Raw genomic sequence first — 18,522 nt, 5'->3', positions numbered from 1 at the left:
TATCTTAAAATCACAAATGTCCACCTCCAGCATCAGCGTGCATGGAGAGCAATGTCAGCACCCAGGGACCACTGAAACACTACGGGGCACTCGGGACAAATGTATAAAGGGGCTGGACAGGTACGTGCTGGGGTGTAAATAACAGTGAGTCTTGGATGATGAAATCATGAGTGTTATATAGTCATAACTGTGGTAAGTTTAAAAAAAGAAATCAGGACGGGCGCGGTGTAATCCCAGCACTTTGGGAGGGCGAGGCGGGCAGATCACTTGAGGTCAGGAGTTCCAGACCAGCCTGGCCAACACGGTGAAACATCATCTCTACTAAAAATACAAAAATTAGCCGGGTATGGTGGCAGGTGCCTGTAATCCCAGCTACTCGGGAGGCTGGGGCATGAGAATAGCTTGAACCCAGGTTGCAGTGAGCTGAGATCACACCACTGTACTACAGCCTGGGTGACAGAGCGAGACTCCATCTCAAAACAACAACAACAAAAGAAATCATGAGTGTTTTAAAATTCTCTTTTGTTTGCTTATGTTCATATCTAATGTTCCTATAATGAACGTATTTCTTTTGTATTAAGAAAAGATACACTTTTAAAACATTTCTCAAAAGGCTGTTTCTAAGAAATGGAAGAAAATTCAACTCAAAAGAGGTATTGACCCACTCACCCAAGAGAATTCCATTTTTAGGGCTACCAGGGTTCCTTCAGGTCAGTTGGGTATAATTCAGACCACGAGGGCTGACAACCGGCTTTGCTGAGCGACTAGGTTTTCTAGACCAAAGAACAGGGCACAGAGTTTGGTAACTGTGCCTGCTCTTTGGAAGTAAGATCGCCCCAGGGCAGGGCAATCCTGTAGTCGCCGAACTAGTCTAAACTTTGAAAACCACAGAGACCCACAGGTGGAGGCTTAAAGGAAAATTAAGCTGAAGCAAAAACAAATAAGCAAACATGGTTTCTAAACACTGGAAAGATGGCCCTTCATTAAACTGTCCCTCAATTCCCTTCGACTCAGCAACATTTCGGGGGATCTTGTCTGTGCCAGACAGAGGCTGGGTGCCAAGGACAGAGAAGTGGATGGGCATGGACTCCGCCTGTGCTCTGCAGGGCCATTTAGCATCTTCTCACCTGGTGGGAGGAATGCAGGCCCTTGGAAGTACGAATGCAGGGAGGACTAGACGAAACAGACATGGAGTTCCATTTTATTGACTGATTGTGAAAGTTAGCCACCCTGAGCCTCATTTGCACCCATATCTGCAAAGTGGGCATCATAATAAATATGTCACGACGTTGCTGTAAGAATTGTACCTATGAAGTGGCTAGGTCAGTGCCCGTCTCCCCACTTCCATGAACTGTTCCATACCCCACTGAACAAATGGTCAGCTCCTGCCGAGGGAATCCAACCCCGTTCCTCTGCAGACCCAGCATTTTCACCATTTAACTTAGAATTATTATTCTTATCAGTCATGGTTCCAAGAGTGCCTAGTGGATGTTGGGCATTAGTATCTGGAAAGAATTCTTGACAGTCTCCATTTGATCATCTGAATTTCCTAACAGGTACTCCTGGAATGCTTTTATAAAGTAGAATGACTTGAGCTAGCTGAAAAAATGTCTGTGACATGCTTGCCATACATCTTAACTAATTAGACGGGTCTTCACAGCTTTAAAAAAAGCAGAGATTTGGCCAGGCACTATGGCTCACACCCTTAATCCCAGCACTTTGGGAGGCTGACGTGGGTGGATCACGAGGTCAGGAGATCGAGAGCGTCCTGACTAATATGGTGAAACCCCATCTCTACTAAAAATACAAAAAATTAGCCAGGCGTGGTGGTGGGCACCTGTAGTCCCAGCTAGTCAGGAGGCTGAGGCAGGAGAATCACTTGAACCCAGGAGGCGGAAGTTGCAGTGAGCCGAGATCACGCCATCGCACTCCAGCCTGGCGACAGAGCAAGACTCCGTTGGAAAAAAAAAAAAAAAGCAGAGACTTGTATAATTAGCAGAATACCTCTGTGTCAATAAACTCCGTATCAATCCTTTTCCTGCCCTAATCTCAGAGCGTGCTTTTTATTTTCTATCACATTTTCCTTGGGCATGTCTAAGGAATTTTTAACGGTCACTCTACAGACACTGGCCATGCCTGTGGTTACTACCCAGGAGTGGGAAACAACAGACATTTACTGACTTGTCACAGGGTTCAAGATCCCTGTCCAGCCCTGAGGGTCAGCATGTGAGGCTTCCTCCCTGTGTCTGCCAACACCGGTCAGATGCAGGGCCCACTGTGTTAGTCCAGGTCCCCACAGATGCAGGTACCAAGACCTGTGAAATATGCAAGCACTGTAAGGGGAAACACCTAAGAATGGGAGAGCCAGGTACGACTGGGGGAGCCGCCAGGCTATGATGCAAGTCAGACCGAGTGAAGGAGAGAGGGGGGCGAGGGTTGGGGAAGGCCTCCGGACCACTCCATAGTCTAAGAATGTTTCTGAGGGGCCATGAGATAGCTCTCAAGCCAACAGTGCCTACCAGAGGAATTCCCCATTTCCCAGGAGGGATACTGCCTCAGTATCCCGGCTGCCTGTAGGAAGCACAGCCTCCAAGGACAGGCGGAAGCCAGTGATGGGTTTCAGAGCCCGCAGCTGGGCCCCCGGGCTCCTTCCGCTTCTGTAGTTGGAGGCCTGTGATGCAGTCTGCTCTGCAGGAAGCTCCTTGCTCTCCAGGCACTCACGCCTTTGCAGCCGTGCCCCTCTGTCCCTAGGGTACCTGTGGATACCCTGGGAAGTGCGCGGTGCCTTACCATGGTGCTCGCTTGGTACATACCTTTGTTTTCTTCTCGATTAAATTCAGCAAATGCCAAGGAGGCCCCAGGCCCTGCGCTGGCCCACAGTGCCCAGAGGTGGCAGCTGTCCTGGGCATGTTTGGCCCTGAAGAGTGAGACGTTCCAGGCCAGTAAGGAGGGGACACGGCCTGAGAGGAGGAGAGGGTGGAAGAGGCAGATGGAGAAGGGAAAAGCCACAGTCACTGGGATGCAGGACAGGATGAAACCAGAGAGGGCTCATGGATGCTGAAGCGAAGAGGGTGCTGAGGAAAAGGGGCGACTGGCGGCGGACGCAGAGAAGAAGAGGACTTCGCATCCCAGGCGGGCAGAAGCCTGAATTTCCAGGCCATCCGCGAGGCTCAGAGACTTTGAGTGCCTTTGCTCAAGTGCACGTGGGGGCTGGACCAGGACTCTTCAGGGTCTCATTTTGTGGGTTTGCCATCCGAGCCCCCTTCCTTAGCCTTCATTTCTTCATCGCTGTGACCTTCACAGTAACCCTGTGATCTCCCAGGATCTCCCCGAGTCTCCCTTCCTCAGCTTTCTCACCAGGTCATAGGAGCTACCATGGCCCCATCCGGCTAAACCATCCCTGATCCACCAGGGGAGATTAGACGTAGTCACACAGGATAGGTCTCTTCCTGCCCAGCGAGACCCTCTGTGAGCCTCCACCCCTCGTCTGCAGAGGTGCAGGAGGACGTCTGGAAGTTGCACAGTATGACCTGAGAGGGATTTCTCAGGAGACTTCACTTGTGTCCGGGTCAACAAAAGAAGAACAGGTGCAGGACCCCCTGAGCTTCCCGACACCCCACAGGGCAATGTGCCAGCCCAGGGCACAGCAGGACCTGAGGCGTGGACTTCGTTCTAGGAGGGGACGCGGGCCTCGCTCTTCACAGGGACCCCCACAGCAAAGCAGCCCTGTCCATGGGGGCATCGACAGCCTGCTCGGTGCCAGGCAGTCTGGGTTCGCTCTGTCGGCTCTTTACAGGATGAGACACCTGTTGAACATCAGCCACCCTGAACCTGGAGAATTATTTATTTATTTATTTATTTGAACGGAGTCTCGTTCTGTTGCCCAGGCTGGAGTGCAGTGGCGTGATCTCTTCTCACCACAACCTCTGCCTCCCGGGTTCAAGTGACTGTCCTGCCTCAGCCTCCCAAGTAGCTGGGACTACAGGCATGTAGTCCCAGCTGATTTTGTATTTTTAGTAGAGACGTGGTTTCACTATGTTTGCCTCGAACTCCTGACCTCGTGATCCACCTGCCTCGGCCTCCCAGAGTGCTGGGATTACAGGCGTGAGCCACCGTGCCCAGCTGAGCCTGGAGAATTTATGCACCTGTGGGAATCTGTGGTCCCTCCTGCAATGGGAGGAATCCCCAGTCCTGAGGGAACAAGGTTTGGCGCAGCTTCTTCTACTGAAAAAAGTAGGGAACCCCGTGGTACCAGAGAGTTTATCTATCAGACAACGCAAAGTCAGAGCCCCCAGGGGCACTTTCGGACAAACCTGCTCACGCACCACAGGTCTGTAGCCGAAGTCACTATTTTGTACAAGCCGTGGGTAGCATTAAAAATCAGTGCAGGGCAAATGGAATGGCAAGTGTTCAAACAATGGACAGAGAGCCTCAGTGAGTGAGACTATGAGGCAAGGCTTCATAAGAGAGAATTTCATCAGGGCCTGCAGGGGTCGGTCAGGCTTGGACATGGCACGTGGTGGCAAGAGTGTTCACACTAAGATGTCAACCTAAACCAAGGTCACAGAGAACAGAGAGGAGCTGGGAACATTCCTCACATCAGAACATGGCTGGCTGTCAACACCTGAAACACCCCACTGTTGGATAGGAGTTCACCAAAACAGAGGAACCATGTTCTGTTAAGATTTCAGAACAGAATTCAGAAATATCATTTCCACCCAGTAGATTATAAGACTGGTGATTTCCGCCCATGAGCACTTGTTAGCGTTTGCTCTGCTGTCCTGAAACAGTTGGTCTTCTGTTCCATTAGAATCCAGCTAAATTTTTTAAAATTATTATTCTAGGCCTCAAATTTTGCTACTTCATTAGCATAATTAAATTTTATTGTTCCCAAATATACTATTCTTGCCAGCTCAATTCAGTGGTTGCAATTTTTAATGTGTTTTTTTTTTTTTTTTTTTGACTGTTTGGGGCAAGCTACCTAGTTTAGAGCTATCTCAGGATAAAGAACTTCTGGAACAAAACATCAGTTTCTAAGTCCTGACAAGGAATGTCTAACAAAAGCACTTTTTGCACAAGGCGAGGAGCTGGGAGCTGATCTGCGGACCTGGCACCCAGCTTCCTCTCCCTGCTCTGCGGCTCGATGGCTGCCTTTGTCATTGAATCTGTGATGCAAGTAATTCTAAATGACCCCAAAGTGTTTTTCTCTCCTTTATATTGTTTGTCTTGAGGTAGACTGGGTGTTAAAGATAAGCCAGGCTTGGAAGCATGGTTAGAACCAAGTGTGACTAATTGCTGCCACTCGTGCAAGGAATACTTCTTCTCCCATATGCCAGGACACATCCCTCCCTCATTCTCTGCTTGGTCAAGTCCTGCTCTCCAGTCCCCATCCACCGCCAAGGAAAGACCTCTCGTGGACAGGAAACTGGGCTGGGGCCATACCAGCTCCCCAGTGCACGGTGTGGTGTGTGCAGCCAGGGCTGATCTGTGTGCATGTCCTCCCTGCCGGCTGTTCGCTCCCCTGGTTGACTCAGCTCCTCCTTTGCGGTGTGTGCTCCCCTACATGGGGGGGAAACTCGGGGTTCTCCTCTAAGCTCTGCCAGGAGCACACATTGGGTTTATTGTATGTCAATGGCTTCTGGGCATCCGGTTTCTTATCCATAAGAAAAGAAGGCTGGCACCTATGAGGCGTGCCCTCCCTCCCCAAGTCCACGTCCATGACAGACATCTTCCATTGATCACGTCCTTGGGCTCCGACGTGAACCCAGAATCCTTCTCAATTCTGGGCTCCAGGCAGCCACCACCAACCCACTGTTATTGGCTTTTTTAATGAAAGTGATTTGCCATTCTGGGGCTAAGCTTCCTTTCAGATCTAACAGCCTATTACTGTATGAAATGAATGCAACAGCAACATGGCATTAAGAACAGTGGGCTAGACCAGCCAATCCTGCTGTTTATATATTCCTTTTTTTGTAGTTAACTTCAAGTGAAGGCTGATCAGTTTGTTTTTTTAAGACAGAACATACTTTTATTTGAAGTAAAATATCTCCAAATTCATGTATGAACCTTGACGCCCTTTTGTAGGACAATAGAATATCTTTGGTCTTATATTTTGAACCAGATTCCAAATGAGAACCAACTTTTAAAAAAATCATTTTGTAGCTCAGGCAACTGATATCTGGTTATGTTTTCCAAGTCCATTTCCTTCTTCCCTGTTGTAAATTTTACAAAATTTAAGCAATCAGATTAGGATGAACAACTGATGACGAATCTTTCTTTGGTGAAATGAATTCAGTAGATCACTAAGCCCATGCACGTGCAAGACAGGGGAACAGAGTCCTGGGTGTCAGCAGCCATCAAGCCCCACATGGGAGCTTTAGGCTGAGGCTCTCGGAGCCTTAGAAAGATAACAGTCTTATTGTGCTTTGGCCACGTCACGGTCTTCGACAGTTGGCACATGTCTCTATAGGACAGTAAGTTCCTCCAGGAGAGAGACTCTGCTTGAGATCAACCAAAGAACGGTGGATAAATTGGTTTTTGAGTGAATCTTCTGTGTTCAGGCCTTCAAGAAGCAGACTTGAAAACGTTTTGGGGGTCTTAGAAGGCAGCCTGCACTCTGTCCGGAAAAACATACTCATCACTGTCAGGCAGTGAAAAGATCCCAAGAATCCTTTCTTTCTTGGAACACTATTCCTGGAAAAGTGAGCCTGAATATTGCTTCCAGGCCTGACTGCAGTTTCTGTTAGGCTGATCCAATTTGCAGCCTCTCCAGCAGGCACTCAATGTCCCAGGGCAAGGAGGGGGCGCTTCTTTGAAGAATCAGTATCAGATGCTGAGGCCATCCCAATCATTGGCCTTTGGGCAAAACGCATAAACTTGAAATGGCAAAACTCCCAACAAAGTTCATTAGAACATCTGGGCACCTTATCAGGGATTTATCAAGCTTTCCAGAGTTGATCCTAGCCTTGTTTTAATGAAAATCGCCTGTTGATGAACAATTTATGCCAAGAATTTTTCCTTTTCTTCTCCTCTTTCTCCTTCTGCTTCTCCTTCTTCTCTCTGCACATCTCTGGCTTTTATCGCTGCAAAAGTTAATTCTGAAATAGTGAACAAGCCTCATATGTCCAGGCCTGCTATATACACTGTTATTATCAAACATTTGTGCTTAGGTTAACCACTCTATGTCAACATAAAATAAGTGTAGTGGACATCCATCATCACAGCTTGAACTGGGGAATGGCATGAGGTTGAATTACCCTCTACTTTTGCAACTGGGTCATTGGCCAAGACAACACAACCTTTCAGTCTTCATTTGTATAAGTTAAGAAAGATCGTCATATGTTTTACTGATTTTAAAACTGGTAATTTTATACTAGTCACATATTTCAATTAACTAATTGTTATTCCTCTGTAATTGTGCCTTAAGATGACTTAACCCTAGAAGTTGCCATTATAAAATTAAAATAAATAACTATATTCTGACAGAGTACTACCCATCATATAAATCAACAACCTTTGTTCATAGCCTTGGGGAAAAATAATGCTCTTTGAATAATCAAAATGCTATTACCATAACATTACCATACACTTTTATTTCTCTGCTCTCCCCTGACTCAGTTGGTATGTTTCGTTTTTTTTTCTTTTTTTTTTTTGATTCCTTGATTTACATGAATAAATTAGCTTACAATGGCAGTTAATGAGACAAAGAAAGGGGATACTGTTGCAGGCTAAGTGAGGGGCAACCTTGGGAATGGAAATTCTCAGAAAACTCTCCAGGCCTAAAGATAGAAACTCTAGAGCCCTAGTGGTCTGGAAGACATAAAAGATGCCCGAGCCTGGAAAGAGGAGTCAAAACTCAAGGATCTGAAAAGCCAGTGGGTGGTAAATACATTTTACAGGAGGCCATTGGTTTGGACAAAGCCAGGCCCCAGCAGACCACACCAAGCCAGAATGGAGTCCCTCGTGCTCAGCGCCACATAATCAAGCTCAACTTTGAAACAGGTCGGTTTTCCCAAAAAACCCAGGATATTACAGTCAACCTGAATCCTCGTTATAAGGAAGTCCCCTCTGTTTTAACCCTACAAAGAAAGTAACTTGGATGCACCCAATCTGCTTTTTTGTCCCATCTCAGATTTCCTCAGCCCTTTTCTGCCTATAGAGCTAACCACCTCAGGCTGGGCACAGTGGCTCACGCCTGTAATCCCAACACTTTGGGATGCTGAGGTGGGCAGATCACCTGTGGTCAGGAGTTCAAGACCAACCTGGCCAACATGGTGAAACCCTGTCTCTACCAAAAATACAAAAATTAGCTGGGCATAGTGGCAGATGCCTGTAATCTCAGCTACTCGGGAGGCTGAGGCATGAGAATTGCCTGAACCTTGGAGGTGGAGGTTGCAGTGAGCCTAGATCGCGCCATTGTACTCCACCCTGGGCAACAAGAGCAAAACTCCGTCAAAACAAAAACAAAAACAAAAAAACACAAAAAAACAAACAACAAACAAACAAAAACAACTAACTGCCCCTGCTCATCTCATTGGAGCACCCATTCTACTTTACAGAATGCGATGTTGCCCGATTCTAGAATCACAAGTAAAAGCCAGTTCGATCTTTGAACTATATTTGTGGTAATTTTGTCTTTTGATAATGGGGTTGAGGGGAGCGAGGGATGAGTAGTTAGAACACGGATTATCTTTAGGGTGGTGAGACTGCTCTGTGTGATACTACAGTGGTGGATAATGTCACTAGACATTTACTCAAACCATAGAATGTATTAAATATAACTCCAAGACTGAGCCCTAATGCAAACCATGTGCTCTGAGTGATAATGATGCATCAGTGCAGGCTCATCCATTGTAAGTAACGTCTCACATGGGTGGGGGATGCTGATGGTCGGGGAGGCTGAGAGGGGGACGGGGGTGCATGGGAAATCTCTGTGCTCTCCCCTCAAGTTGTGAACCTAAAACTGCTTTAAAAAATAGAGTCTATTTAAAAAACTGTGTACAATGGGATCTATATTTCCACAGCTGTAGATTTAGTGTTTCATTGTCCACATGCAACAGAACAGTACTGGATCTTCCATTTGGAGACAACTTGCCTTAGAAATGAAGCTTTTGAATCCAATGAGAACATCTAAACCAGGGGCTTTCTGCTGGTCTCCTGGTTACATCATTAGGATATTATCTTAACGACACACAGCAGCCAAATACATTCAGTCGCTCACCTTGAAGTCTATGCTGTTTCTCCTCACTAAATCCCCAGGCCCTGAGGGCAGAGTCTGAACACAGACCCCTCCTAGTCAGCCCTAGAGAACCATATGGTGGTGTGGCATGGTGGTTGGGATGAGGTATTTAAAAGACTGTTTCTCTTTTCAGTCACAGGAGAGCGAAAGACATTTCCAGTTAGTTAAATGAAGCACAGAGGCTAAGCCAGAGGCAGCATTATTCCTACGTCCTTAGGTTTTCTAAGAGGGAATGAAATTTCCACTACACTCCTCCGGGGAAAAGCTGGGGTGGAGTCTTGCAGCTTCTCTCCATCCCTCACCCTCTCTTCCCCAGAGAATGGCGACCTCTGTTTAACGGGTTCATTTGGGAGAAGGAAGTAAGGGCAAGCGCACCTCTGCCTCTCCTGGGATCCCCATCTTCAGGCCCGGTCAGGGGTCCTGCCCTGCTCTCTCCAGCAGCGTGGGGGATGGCAGCTAGGACTGTGCTTGAGGCTCATGGGGAGTTTGACCTTTCCAAGCGTTTTGTTTTTTTTTAATTTAAAAAGCCCTTGTGGCTGCCGGTCCTGCATTTTTCATCAGAGCTAGTAGTTTTTCATCTCTATCTGATTCTTGCAATTCCATCCAATATCTCGTGAGCCATGGGGGACAGGATCCTAAAAATCACAGCAGGGTAAGGTGGAGGGTTGAAATCTGTGTACAGAAAATGGTATGTCCACAGGTCTAGCAAAAGAAGGAGGGTGGAGCTCATGCCCAAGGACCAAAGAATGCCCAGGTCCTCCTCTCTGCTGTCCGTCTAGCCCAAGGAAGAGACAAAGGATGGAGGGAGCTCCTGGCCTTCTCTGCTCAGGGCCTCACTCGTTCTTGTTGTGTCTTGCATGTACATCTCTGTCTCCAAGCCACATCTCCAGAACCTGCCAACCTGGTTGATGCACTGTCTTCATTTTATTCTCTTCTTTATTTTTAAACTCACTTTTAAATTTCATACATAATGTACAAATATAGTCTCACTATAAAAATGTTAAATGCTAGAAAGTAAATATCCCACCTAAACTTCCCCCAACCCCCCACTCCATCCTCCATCTTAACACTTTTCTCTGAGAACAACCTCCTGCAAACATTTCCTGAAGACCCACTTCAGGGCCTCTGCTGTGACGAGGTCCACCTCTCCAGAACACACTACCTGCCACCCCCTCTCCCAAGGACCAGATTCAGCTTATTTAACACCCAGTGTAGCTACAGGTTATCAGAAACATATTGACTAAATGCAACGCGTGAATCTTTCTTGGATCCATGATTCAAACAAACAAACAGGATCATTACTAGACACTGATGAGACATTTGGAAATGTGAGCCATGACTGGATATGGGATGATGATCAGGAATCATTGTTAATATTGTTGACATGTGACAATGGATTTGGGTCTTTATATTTACAAGTCCTTGTCTTTTAGATATATAATCTGAAATCTGTATGACTGAACTTATATGAGGCCTGGAATTTTCTTCAGAATGGTACTGAGCAGGGGGCAGAAGGTGGGGGTAAAATTGAAACAAGATTGGCCATGCGTGGATAATTGTTGAAGCTGACTGTGGGAATCTGGAGGTTTTCTTTTGCATGTGCTTAGAATTTTCCATAATAAATGTTTAAAAAAAAAAAAAAAGCACAAGGCCCTGGCCGAGTTTCACTGATACAGTCCTGGGGAATGAATCCGTGCTTGTCACCTTCAGGACCTCTGGAGTTGGGGACAGCTGACAGACGGGGAGGGCTGCTGGCAGGTGTGGGCACTCACCCAGCTGAGAAGGGGCTCCAGGAGTGGGAGTGGTCCTGACTCCATTAATGAAACTGGACTACTCTCCGCAGAACGCCAAGCTCAGTCTTGGACTCAGATGGAAAACATGAACAGTATACTTTGCAATGACCCCAGCTTTGAGGTTCCCGTCATTTCATTGTAGGACTAGGTTCCCACACCCCGTCTTAATTTGAAACATTCAGGCACATCTCTTCCCCATTATGAAGCAGCGGAGACATGAAGGTCTTAGAAGCAGCCTTGCTCTGTGATTGCACGGTGGAGTTTCTGCCCCGGAACGTGGGCGTTCTGACACATGGGATGCTAGAAGCAGATGTGGCTGAGCAGAGCTTAGGACTGTACCCAGGAGTGAGAGATGATTGGGATATTTACTTTGAAAAGTAGCCTCTGTAGATGGGAAATGATTAATTCACTATGAGGAATTTTATATTCTGCAGGGTGATACCCTCAGGAAAGAAAGGGCCTCTTTGAGAAAGCCAGATTGAGAAAGTCTCCCTTGGTGTCCCAGCACATCAAAGCCCCTTCCTTCCCACAGTCACTTAATTGTCTGCCTTCACAGAGAAGGGAGGCAGCAAGACAGCCAGGGATGGGGAGAGGGAGAGAGGGAGAAAAGCTATTTTACCTGCTTTGGAAAAGTTGTGGATCATCCAAGGGCATTAGCAAGAAAGTGAAAAGACAACCTATAGAATGGGAAATATATATTTAGAAATCACGTATCTGATAAAGGTTTAACATCCAGAATATGTAAAGAATGCCCACAACTCAACAACAGAAAGACATACAACCCAATTTTAAAATGTGCAAAGACTTTGAACAGACATTTCTCCAAAGAAGATACACGAATGGCCAATAAGGACATGACAAATCAGCATCATTAGTGCCTAGGGAAATGCAGATGAAACCCCAAGGAGATGTCATTTCACACCCACTAAAATGACTATAACAAAAGTTAAATAAAAAGTGGAAAACAAGTATTGCTGAAGATATAGGGAAATTAGAGCCCTCATACTTGCTGGTGGAAATGTAAAATGGTGTAGCTGCTATGGAAAATAGTTGGATGGTCCCTCAAAAAACTAAACAATGACCATATAACCCAGCAATTCTGCTCTTAGGAATATACCCAAATGAATTGAAAGCAGGGCCTTGAACAGTTACTTACCCATGTCCACACAGCACTATCCACAATGGCTGACAGGTGGAAACAACCCAACTGTCCATCAACAGATAAATGGAGAAATAAAATGTGGCACATAAGTACAATGGAATGTGATTCAACCATATAAAGGAAGGACATTCTGACACATGCTCCAACATGGTCGCACCTTGAGAACATTATGCTAGGTGAAATAAGCCAGACACAAAAGGACACATAGTGTATAGTTCCACCTCCATGAAACACCTAGAATAGGCAAATTCACAGAGACAGAAAGTGGATTCAGTTAGCGAGGGGAGGGGGATAGGGAAAGGGAGGAACTGGAAATCGTTGTTTAATAACCAGTAGGCAGGGTTTCTGCTTGAGATGATGCAAACATTTGGGAACTAGATATGGGGACAGTTGCACAGATTTGTGAATGTAATTAATGCTGCTGATTGTACACTTAAAAAATTGTTAAAGGGGCTGGGTGCGGTGGCTCACACCTGTAATCCCAGCACTTTGGGAGGCCAAGGCGAGTGGATCACCTGAGGTCAGGAGGTCGAGACCAGCCTGGCCAACATGGTGAAACCCTATCTCTGCTAAAAAATACAAAAATCAGCTGGGCGTGGTGGCAGGTGCCTGTAATCCCAGCTACTCGGGATTGAGGCAGGAGAGTCGCTTGAACCCAGGAGGTGGAGGTTGCAGCAAGCTGAGATTGTGCCATTGCACTCTAGCCTGGAAGACAGAGCAAGATTCTGTCTCAAAAAAAAAAAATTATTTTACCACCATTTTAAAAAATGAATAGCATCATATGCCAAAAACCACTGAATTATGCACTTTATATGGGTGAGTTGTAAAGTATATGAATTATATCTCAATAAAGGTGAAAAATAAAAACAATTCACATACACACACACACACCCCTCAAAAAAGTTGTGAGTCCTCACCCAAGTCCACGCTGATGTCCACCAAAGACGTAATTTTCAGAGCGGATGAATCCGCCCACACCCAGTGTTAAGTGAAGTGGCGTCACCTGCAACGGTGCTGTTTCTGATCACCGTGAGAGGCACGAGCACCTCCCACCATTTGTGTTAGCTGCGATTGGCCTGTGCCGTCCTGCGGATGCCAGTGGAACTGGGTTTTAGCTGTAACATGTGCCTTTACGTCTTCACAGATCGTGTCTTCAGTGTGTGAGGGAAACGGCTCTTCCAGCATCTTCTCAGCCCCTCTGCAGTGGACACTGACCAGTGTTTATAGAACCCAGTTTGAGACCCTCTTGGTGAATCTGGACAACTGAGCCATTCACTCTTCCTTATAAAACATGAGCAACGGGGGGGGGGGGGAGAGCAGACACTGTCCAAGACTTTGGTCCCCTCACATAGTGCAAGCTGAGTGGGGAGAAGCCAGGAGCCCCCTGCAAAGGAGGCTGCCATCTCACCCTGGACCCCACAGGGCCTCCCTGGCCTCCCCAGCCTCTCCCCACAGCCTCCTCCTGCCCGTGCTCCAGCCTCACCACCTAGCACTCCTCCCTCAGCAGGCACAGTGCCCCTCAAATGCTCCAGACTGTCCAGGAATCCTTCAGCCTGAAAAACCCTCCATCCCTTATCCACTGACTTGACTTTATTTCTGGGTCTCAGTCCACTGCTACCTCACCTTCGAACCCTTTCCAGACCCTGGCAATCTGAGTTAGTTGATCTTCCTCTGTGCTCCCAACTTTGACATAGAACTTGTATTGTCCTTGTCTATCTCTGTTTGATCTCTGAAGTCCTTGAGGACAGGGGCTGTGTGTGCATCTCTGCATCCCCATTGCTTAGCACAGTGATTGACACACAATCAGCTCTCACATGTTTGTTGAATGAATGAATGAGTGAATGGCAGGACCACCACATTAGACAACCCAGGGGACAACACTCACATTGAGGGGGCAGGGGAAGTTGCAAATAAAAGTACTGCCTGGAGCTGTACAGCTGGGAGATCTTGAATGATTGCCTCTCTATATCCCCAAATGGAATCCCATCCTCTGAAGATGGTACACAGGGTGTTGTACCCCCAGCTTTCACACTAAGATGGCCACTCATCCAAGATCCTCCAAAGTGATTCTTCACTGGCCAGTCCTGGTAATGTCTGTTCCTACAACCTACTTTGAAGATTCGATTTTGCACTCCAAGGGTCTCCAGAGAGGGTCCTCTCCTCATTCTGTGCTCGTGTGTTGGATGGGCCAAAGGAGGGAACTAACTTTTGATTCCATTTCCTCCGTTATCATGCCAGCTTCTTCAAACTGCCTCACTTGGGATTTCAGTCAAAACCCACAAAAATAAACTATATTTTCTGATTTTTCATTTTCTGAATATTATATTTTTATGTGGACAGCAATACCAGTGATTGTGTTCCTATATTTCCCTGAACAGTCTAGAGGTCATTCTAATAACATATGAAGTGTATTTCAAAGAGTCCCCACATCAGAGCAGCTTAACAATAGTGGATTGTCAGCATGAATTCCTGCTATGTATTTATATTCAAACCCGAAATTTTCCAATAAGATTTCCAAATGCATCTCAGAGTCTCTGGCTAACACCAATTTGTGCCCCTTCGTGCTAATATGGAAATTACAATCAACTGAACATTTATTTTTTTTTTTGTAAATGAGTATGTGTTGGAGATTTTTTTTTACTGCATAATAAAAGCAACATAAAATGAATTTACTCCAGTGCTTCTTCACACTTTAAAACTCCATGCCCCACCTGCTTGTGCTATTCTTTACTTGGCACCCTGCCCGGACTGTAACTAGGTTATCAGCCGGGTGATGGCAGGAGCCTCCAGCCTGTGCGCTTCAGTCGAGCCCGGGTGTCCCACGGAGGTCCGCGCGGCGCTGATGGAGACCGGGATCAGTTTGCACCCCAAGGGGACTTGGCCACTCTGGGTATTGCTTTTATAGACTCCGGTTGTTTCTGACTCTATGTTTTTTATTACATTCCTTTGCAATTCTAGCAGCTGTTTTTGTCAAGAGTCTTAATAAAGTTTGAACTGCTAAACGAACTTTATGGAAATTGGTCACAGAAGAAGTCTATGCGGCACCTTTCAGAAAACCAGAGGTTACGTTGCCCCTGGGCTACCTCCGCAGTAACAGTAGTGACAAACAAACCTAACAGCGTGGGTGAAGGACGATGGTTTGGCAACCAATTTCTGACTCGATTTCTGAGAGACTACCATCCACACACACACTTAGTTTCTTTAGTTCTATTTACCACAATTTATTAGAAACATTTGGCTGCATGGCTCAAATGGTGAAGTTGCTCTAAGGACCTTTAAAGAGAGTCAACTCATGTTTGGTGTTTTGTTTTGCTTTGGTTTTATTTCATGTTGCTTTTCAATTTTATAAACCTAAGACTCGGAATAATTGAACTTAGAAACTTTCTATGAAAGAAAAATAAAGTGTCTGAGATACTGTTAGTTTCTCTCTCATTGCTTAATTATACTAAAATGTTGGTCAATTTTGTTATGCATATTAATTTGGCCATGAGGTTAACTTGATTTGATGGCATCTCTAGGAGCCAGTGAAAAACTCAAACCCCATTTTAGACTTGCCATGGGTATACTGGTTTACCATCCACTTCACATACCGATGTCATGGAAGAATAATTCATCAACAGACCAAAACTAACCATTCATCAGTTTGGGGTGTGACTTCATCCATTTCCATGAATAAAACAGACCCTAAAAGCAATAAAGCAAACTGTTTCATAGCCTTAGTCTGGCAGCTGGATGCCCTCCATCCTGGATAGTCCTGGATTATAATGGGTCCTTTATGAAACATCTCTTTCAAAAATTGGTGTTGCCACCAAACAGAGTTAGTTATTAGCAACACTGCAGCTAGTTAAAATAAAATATTTCTATATAGATGACTCAGTGACTCACCTCAGACTTATGAGGTGTAAAATGCAGAGGTCAGGTTAGATGGTCTTTAAAGATCCTCACACCTCTAACACTGGGGCTTTCTAGGACAGAGTGAGAATTCTAGGATGAGAGAAGATAGCCAAAGCGGCGGAGTCGCACTAGGTGGAAGGCACCGGTAACAGAGTGCTTTCACTGCGGAATAAACAGACACTTCTGCTGTTCCAGGTGGGCTGCGGCGAAAAGCAGGTGACGCCCGGGTGCAGCTGGGTCAAGCTCCAAAGCAAACCAAACTTCACAGAGCCAGTGGCTCCAGGGTCAGCACTCACATCCAGCTTCCTCTCCAGACTGTTGAGAAGTGCATCTGAGTTTAATTTGCTTTTGTCTGTCAGAATCTATTCCAACAAAAAGGAGAGGGAAAACATCATCATGGTGAAGGACCCCACATCCTCTGCGATGACGTCACAGCGAAACACTCACTCGAGATGATTTACAGCTCCGTTCTCAGTTCCCAGCACCGAGAGTCAGTGGACACTTCTTTATATTGTTCTTGCTACTTTAAAAAATGGCCCGATTCCAATCACTTACTTATGTTCTGATACCCTAACGCCTGTGCTTCAAACGGCAACCGAATCTGCTGCTCATGACGATGACCTTCTTCACTTCCTCCCGTCCACATCACAAAAGCACACTTTCCTTTAACGACCAGTGGAGGGTGCTGTTGTATTTGGTGTGTTTCCACCTTCCCTCCTCTCAGGACATTTTTTGTTTTTTTTTCCCTAAGGGAAAAGGGCTCTTTCCCATGGTAATGTGAACATGATGTATGATAATGAAAACAATAACTACATCAACATATTTTCCCCAGAAGTTGGTTTTTTTTTCAGAGCATGAATGTAGGGCTCTTAGCAATAATACACTAAGATAAATGAATGGACTTTGGAGAAGTGTGGAAGGTATTGAAAAATGCTTTCAAGATGGACATGGGCTTCACAGACCTTGTAATTTAATGATTTTGACTACTGGATATTAGGAGTTTCATTACATGTCATCGTTCAATAGTTTAAAGTTAATATAACAGCAATAAAATGTAGCAAACAGCAAGAATAACATCTGGCCACAATCAGCCCACTGTCATAAAATAGACTCCCTGACTGCCTTTCACAGGGCATGAACCTGGCAAGAATGAATGATAGAAAGACACACTTTCAGACCGAGTTGTGACAGCTGAATATTATTTCCAACCACTACACTCAAGATCTGTGCTAGGCATTGCTCCATTCCCTCCCTGAAGCCTGAACTCAAAAGACTCAATTTTGTTCTTGCCTTTTCCTTTCCCACAGTAAACTTCTGCTTCTACGTGACAATATCTTTTTTATAGTTTCTTGCTAATTGGATTTTGCTCTGTACCACACAGGTAACCTAATAAATCAATTTAAGAAGCACAGCAAGCTTATAGCATGCTCCAAAAGAATCTAGAACAACGAGTAAGGAAACCTGGCTTTAGTTCAAGCACTTTCATGAATCCCTAGGAGGGCTGCCAGATAAAACACAAGACATACAGTTAAATTGGAATTTTAGATAAACAACAAATAACTTTTTAGTATAAGTATGTCCCAGATGATATTTGGGATATATCTATGCTAAAACCTGTCTGTTGTTTATCTGAAATTTAAATTTAATGGGGCTTCCAGTAATTTTATTCGCTGAATCTGTCAACCCTAACCATCAAGGACAGCCAAACTTGGAATGACTGCACTATGCTGTCTACAGAATTTCAAGTTTAAAATCTTATTTGTCTATCTTGCATGAAAATATTTTTTAAAGACTGAATTTACATTCATTTAAAAATGTGACTGCTTTATAGCTTTTGAAGAAGATAGAGAAAGGTTTCCTTTCTCTCTTAGCCTAAAGAGCTTTCTGCTGCCAAAAGCCAGATGGAGATAATTTGGCTGATTTATTATTCTGATTGATGGAAAACTCAGCTTGGGAAATGAGGTTTTTGTAAAACAAGGCTGACAGATAACAACAGGATTCAGCCCAAGTTACACCAAATGAGTCAAAGACTTAGCTGCTTTTCTGCCAAACCCAGGTAGAAACCAAGGGGCTGGAACAACGGCCCGCCCAATGTCATCGTTGGTGTGGCATCTGTCACTCATTAACTTTGCTTCCATCTTGGTCACCTGAGCAGAATACCCAGCTCTAGCTGCTGCCTGGGTTTTTTTTCCCCGGGAACAACCAAGCAGGTATTTTGGAATGCTCAGCAAATAGTGGTGCCTACACAAGAAAGAGAGAATAAGCCAGGGTCCCCAGCAGCCAAGTGAGTTAGGCATGTAGGGATGCCCCACTGGCTTTTGGACAATCAGTAAAGCTGGAATCCGTGACGCTCCCTCAGCTGCCGGTGTCACTGCTCCCTTAGGAGCTGAACTGAACCGTGCAGATGTGGAGAAAAGAGAACCTTTGCATACCGT

The 18,522-nt window shown here is 45.5% G+C and overlaps 1 protein-coding gene across 7 annotated transcripts in view; it reads right to left on the bottom strand.

The window, feature by feature from the left end:
* Positions 1 to 18,522, bottom strand: part of LOC134810163 (serine/threonine-protein kinase Nek4-like) — a 232,505-nt gene that overhangs the window by 16,265 nt on the left and 197,718 nt on the right. The window contains exons 9-10 of one of the 7 annotated variants that reach the window (XR_010157493.1): positions 11,651 to 13,403; positions 1,978 to 7,082 (exon numbers count right to left, since the gene is read on the bottom strand). The exons of 5 other annotated variants lie outside the window; for them this stretch is intronic. The gene's annotated coding sequence lies outside the window, so the exon portion shown is untranslated. Of the gene's footprint in view, positions 1 to 1,975; positions 13,404 to 18,522 lie in introns of those variants that run through there. One more of the 7 variants, XR_010157492.1, reaches the window with a different exon arrangement.

Source organism: Pan troglodytes, chromosome 5 (genome assembly GCF_028858775.2).
Source record: "Pan troglodytes isolate AG18354 chromosome 5, NHGRI_mPanTro3-v2.0_pri, whole genome shotgun sequence".
Classification (NCBI taxonomy): Eukaryota; Metazoa; Chordata; class Mammalia; order Primates; family Hominidae; genus Pan; species Pan troglodytes.
This window is presented reverse-complemented; position numbering and strand designations above follow the sequence as displayed.